This window comes from Engystomops pustulosus, chromosome 9, assembly GCF_040894005.1.
Source record: "Engystomops pustulosus chromosome 9, aEngPut4.maternal, whole genome shotgun sequence".
Taxonomy (NCBI): Eukaryota; Metazoa; Chordata; class Amphibia; order Anura; family Leptodactylidae; genus Engystomops; species Engystomops pustulosus.
Genome location: NC_092419.1, coordinates 27,949,718 through 27,956,455, shown reverse-complemented (window position 1 = coordinate 27,956,455; position 6,738 = coordinate 27,949,718).

The following is a 6,738-nucleotide window of genomic DNA, read 5'->3' as shown; positions in this document are numbered from 1 at the left end:
GTACTGTCCCCATATATACAGGATAGGAGTAGTAGTACTCTGCTGTGCCCATATGTACAGAATAAGAGTAGTAGTACTCTGCTGCGCCCATATGTAAAGAATAAGAGTAGTAGTGCTGTGCCCATATATACAGAATAAGAGTAGCAGTACTGTACTGTCCCCATATATACAGGATAGGAGTAGTAGTACTGTGCTGTCCCTATATATAGGCTACATGTACACTGCTGTGGCCCGCCGCACCGAAGCATGGCTGGCACACGGCAGCGCGCGGGGAGAGGAGGAGGAGGTGAGCACAGCTCACCCCCGCCCCTCTCCATAGGTTCATATTGGCCACGGCGCCGTAATACGGGAAAAGATAGGACACGTTCGCCGTATATACGTCCCCCATACATGTGTGTGAATGTAGCCTAAGAGTAATAGTACTGTGCTGTTTTCATATATACAGAATAAGAGTAGTAGTACTGTGCTCACCCTATATATACAGAATAAGAGTAGTAGTACTGTGCTCACCCTATATATATACAGAATAACAGTAGTAGTACTGTGCTCACCCTATATATATACAGAATAAGAGTAGTAGTACTGTGCTCACCCTATATATATACAGAATAAGAGTAGTAGTACTGTGCTCACCCTATATATATACAGAATAAGAGTAGTAGTACTGTGCTCACCCTATATATATACAGAATAAGAGTAGTAGTACTGTGCTCACCCTATATATAAACAGAATAAGAGTAGTAGTTCTGTGCTGTTCTCATATATACAGAATAAGAGTAGTAGTACTGTGCTCACCCTATATATATACAGAATAAGAGTAGTAGTACTGTGCTCACCCTATATATATACAGAATAAGAGTAGTAGTACTGTGCTCACCCTATATATACAGAATAAGAGTAGTAGTACTGTGCTCACCCTATATATACAGAATAACAGTAGTAGTACTGTGCTCACCCTATATATATACAGAATAACAGTAGTAGTACTGTGCTCACCCTATATATATACAGAATAAGAGTAGTAGTACTGTGCTCACCCTATATATACAGAATAACAGTAGTAGTACTGTGCTCACCCTATATATATACAGAATAAGAGTAGTAGTACTGTGCTCACCCTATATATATACAGAATAACAGTAGTAGTACTGTGCTCACCCTATATATATACAGAATAAGAGTAGTAGTACTGTGCTCACCCTATATATATACAGAATAAGAGTAGTAGTACTGTGCTCACCCTATATATACAGAATAACAGTAGTAGTACTGTGCTCACCCTATATATATACAGAATAACAGTAGTAGTACTGTGCTCACCCTATATATATACAGAATAAGAGTAGTAGTACTGTGCTCACCCTATATATATACAGAATAAGAGTAGTAGTACTGTGCTCACCCTATATATACAGAATAAGAGTAGTAGTACTGTGCTGTTCTCATATATACAGAATAAGGCTACATTCACATTAATGTGTGCCCATCGTACCATAGCATGGTGGGCACACATCGGACATGTCCTATCTTTCTCCCGGCTACGGGACAGTACACGTGCGGCACCGTACTGCTCCCGTAGGGCGCCGTGTGCCCATTGCCATGTATGTCGGCCGTATATACTTCCCCCATACGTTTGTGTGAATATATAGGATAAGAGTAGCAGTACTGTGCTGTGCCCAAGATATAACATTACAAAAGGAGAGCGCCCCCTGCAGTCAGTAGACACCCTCCTTATGTGTTGGCTACACTCCAGACCATCAGTCTGGAATCAGTCAGAGAAAGCTATTCCCTTGTAATACGCACAGATTTATAAAAGATTGGGCAGAATTATACTGTGTCATCAGATTGCAGGATTTTGGATTGAGATTTCTCACTACTCTTCATGTCACACAAGGCAATGTCTACAGGCGTTTTATACCTGAAATGCTGGGGAATTCTGTGAGACCCGTAATGTGTGTTTTTCACAATTATGTAACTATTATACCGTGACTGCGAACAGCTTGGCTGTGTGGAATTGCAGTACCTGAAGGAATCAGAACCACAGCCATTTACTAAGGGAGCAATAGGGCTCATAGCATAGGGAGGCACAAGCGCTGGAGGGGGGGGGGGATTTTAAGACTGGCGTTCTTTATGCCAGTCATAATGAATTCCTACCATAGTAATGTCACAGGGCAGGTCTAATACACACAGTAATGTCACAGCACAGGGATAATACACACAGTGATGTCACATTACAGGAATAATACACACAGTGATGTCACAGTACAGGGATAATACACACAGTGATGTCACAGCACAGGGATAATACACACAGTGATGTCACAGTGCAGAGATAATACACACAGTGATGTCACAGTACAGGGATAATACACACAGTGATGTCACAGTAAAGGGATAACACACAGTGATGTCACAGCACAGGGATAATACACACAGAGATGTCACAGTACAAGGATAATACACACAGTGATGTCACAGTACAGGGATAATACACACAGTGATGTCACAGTACAGGGATAATACACACAGTGATGTCGCAGTACAGGGATAATACACACAGTGATGTCACAGTACAGGGATAATACACACAGAGATGTCACAGTACAGGGATAATACACACAGTGATGTCACAGTACAGAGATAATACACACAGTGATTTCACAGCACAGGGATAATACACACAGTGATGTCGCAGTACGGAAATTACATACATTATCATAGCACATGAATAATGCTCACAAAAGTATCACCAGTCATCTTTGACCTCACACCATAGTAATAAAACACATAATGGTCTCAAATGCAGGTATCATGTAACAACAGATGTCTCAGCACTGGGATAATCTAGTTCAGGAGGACCCTGACTTAAGCACATTTGACTTTCAGACGACCTCTAGTTACAGATGGATCTTCTCAGGCTGCAATGATCAGCTATAAATTGTAACAGTTTGAAAATCCAATTGTTACAGGGTGTGATGAACCCCAACTCTTGAGTTCAGTCGCAGGGGGGCCTCTAAGTTTACAACATTGGGAGTATCTGCTCAACTTTCCAAGATGGCGTGCTTACGCTAAATCTACTCCCTAGCTCTCTGGGCACCCACACAAAAAGCTGACACCACCTACAATTTACTTATACTAAGAAGGCCATAGGCACCTCGTTCACACAGACAATTCATGCTGGTAAATCACACCAGACATTCAGTAACTAAATATGCGATTCTATAAGAAACTTGGTAACATACAATCAGAAACTTACATTCTCTAAGGCTACAAGTAGAGACTTATTAAGTTTTAAGATTTAATACACACCAGTACAGTGCACACATTAAATATACACTTGTCAGGTAAAAAAAGGTTACAAAACAATTTATATATACAACATATACAAATATGAGGATTAAACGGGATAAAAATTAAATAATGTAAATAATTATTTGGCTGGGAATCTAAACAAAGATGATTCAGGCAGCCTTTTAGTAAACATGGGTTATCCAAGACTGAGTAGTAGTAGTGTGCTGTACTCACATATACACGATAATAGTAGCAGTACTGTGCTGTGTCCATACAAGCTAGATAGGAAGAGTAGCACTGTGCTGTGCACATATATACAGTATAGGAGAAGTAGTACTGTGCAGTACCCATATATACAGGATAGGAGTATTAGTACTGTGCTGTGCTCATATATACAGGATAGGAGTAGTAGTACTGTGCTGTACCCATATATACAGGATAGGAGTAGTAGTACTGTGCTGTGCACATATATACAGGATAGGAGAAGTAGTACTGTGCAGTACCCATATATACAGGATAGGAGTAGTAGTACTGTGCTGTGCTCATATATACAGGATAGAAGTAGTAGTACTGTGCTGTGCACATATATACAGGATAGGAGAAGTAGTACTGTGCAGTACCCATATATACAGGATAGGAGTAGTAGTACTGTGCTGTGCCCATTTATACAGGATAGGAGTAGTAGTACTGTGCTGTGCTCATATATACAGGATAGGAGTAGCAGTACTGTGCAGTACCCATATATACAGGATAGGAGTATTAGTACCGTACTTTGCCCATACATACAGGATAGGAGTAGTAGTACTGTGCTGTACTCACATATACACGATAATAGTACCAGTACTGTGCGGTGTCCATACAAGCTAGATTGGAAGAGTAGCACTGTGCTGTGCACATATATACAGGATAGGAGTAGTAGTACTGTGCAGTACTCATATATACAGGATAGGAGTAGTAGTGCTGTGCTGTGCTCATATATACTGGACAGGAGTAGTAGTACTGTGCTGTATCCATATATACAGGATAGGATTAGTAGTACTGTGTTGTGTCCATATATACAGAATAGGAGTAGTAGTACTGTGCAGTACTCATATATACAGGATAGTAGTAGTAGTACTGTGCGGTGCTCATGTATACAGGATAGGAATAGTAGTACTGTGTTGTATCTATATGTACAGGATAGGAGTAGTAGTACTGTGCAGTGTTTATATATACAGGATAGGAGTAGTAGTACTGTGCTGTGCTCATATATACAGGATAGGAGTAGTAGTACTGTGCTGTGCTCATATATACAGGATAGGAGTAGTAGTACTGTGCTGTGCTCATGTATACAGAATAGGATTAGTAGAACTGTGCTGTACTTATATATACACAATAACAGTAGTAGTACTGTGCAGTGTTTATATATACAGGATAGGAGTAGTAGTACTGTGCTGTGCCCATATATACAGAATAGTAGTAGTAGTACTGTGCTGTGCCCATATATACAGAATAAGAGTAGTAGTACTGTGCTGTGCTCATGTATACAGAATAGGATTAGTAGAACTGTGCTGTACTTATATATACACAATAACAGTAGCAGTAGTGTGCTGTCCGCATCTATACAGGATAAGAGTCGTAGTACTGTGCTGTCCCCATATATACAAAATAAGAATAGTAGTACTGTGCTGTCCCTATATATAAAGGATAGGAGTAGTAGTACTGTGCTGCGCTATTATATACAGTATAGAAATAGGAGTACCGTGCTGTGCTCATATATACAGGATAGGAGGAGTAGTACTGTGCTTTGCTCATGTATACAGGATAGGGGTAGTAGTACTGTGCTGTGCTCATATATACAGGATAGGAGTAGTAGTACTGTGCTGTGCTCATATATACAGGATAGGAGTAGTAGTACTGTGCTGTGCTCATATATACAGGATAGGAGTAGTAGTACTGTGCTGTGCTCATATATACAGGATAGGAGTAGTAGTACTGTGCTGTGCTCATATATACAGGATAGGAGTAGTAGTAATGTGCTTTGCTCATGTATACAGGATAGGAGTAGCAGTACTGTGCTGTGCTTATATATACAAGTTAGGAATAGTAGTACAGTCCTTACACAATAAGATTAGTAGTACTGTGCTGTCCTTGTATATACAGGATAGGAGTAGTAGTACTGTGCTGTCCTAGTATATACAGGATAGGAGTAGTAGTACTGTGCTGTGCTATTATATACAGGATAGGAGCAGTAGTACTGTGCTGTATCCATATATACAGGATAGGAGTAGTATTACTGTACTGTGCTCATATATACAGAAAAAGAGAAGTAATACTGTGCTGCCCCCATATATACAGAATAAGAGTAGTAGTACTGTGTTGTAACCATATATACAGGATAGGAGTAGTAGTACTGTGCTGTACTCACATATACACGATAATAGTAGCAGTACTGTGCTATGTGCATACATGCTAAATAGGAAGAGTAGCACTGTGCTGTGCTCATATATACAGGATAGGAGTAGTAGTACTGTGCTGTTCTTATATATACAGGATAGGAGTAGTAGTATTGTGCTGCCCCCATATATACAAGATAAGAGTAGTAGTACTGTGATGTGCCAGTATATACAGGATAGGAGTAGTAGTACTGTGATGTGCCAGTATATACAGGATAGGAGTAGTAGTACTGTTAGAGTAGATGTTGCTTGGAGACATATTCCTAATTATTTCATATCTTCTGTCAGGGGTCTCCTAAGAAGATATGCTCAGCACATTTCCCAGGATGAATGTACAAATATAGACATACCAGACCCCACTATGAAGTTTTTAGACAATTGCCTAATATCTATTTTGTTAACTTCCCAATCCCAAAATCCTTGGAAACCCCAGAGGTATCTAAGGACTGAGATCATAGTTTCATTGACAAGTAGAAGTATATTTATGCATAATCTAAGCCACCAGTACAGAGACATGGAAAACGCACACATGGGAGTCACAGCATCTACATCCATTACATTTTTCTTTAATTCCATATATGAGACAATGTGGACCACAATCAATAAAAAAAGAAAACTTGTCCAATGTTATCACACAGGGCCAAAAAAATTTGTATGAAGTTATAGTTATAAAATATACCTCTTCCGACATACATACAAATTCAATTTAAGACCAAAGCTAAAGAATCTATGTTGTACACAATACACAAAGTAATGCCACAGAGAAAGGTTTATTCATATTCATCACTTACCGTGTGGAATGAAAATTGGGCCCTTAGTTATTTGGTTCCATAGCAACTTGTCAGGCTTCAGAAGTAGTGGACCCCCCGAACCACCACGGACGATGACGTAAGCCGACACCTGGGACCAGAATCTAAGTGCTACCTGGGCATCACCAGAGCCTGCCGCAAAGCAGGAGGTCAGGACGGGTAGCACGGGATCAGAGTCAGGGATGTAGCAATAGGTCAGGGCA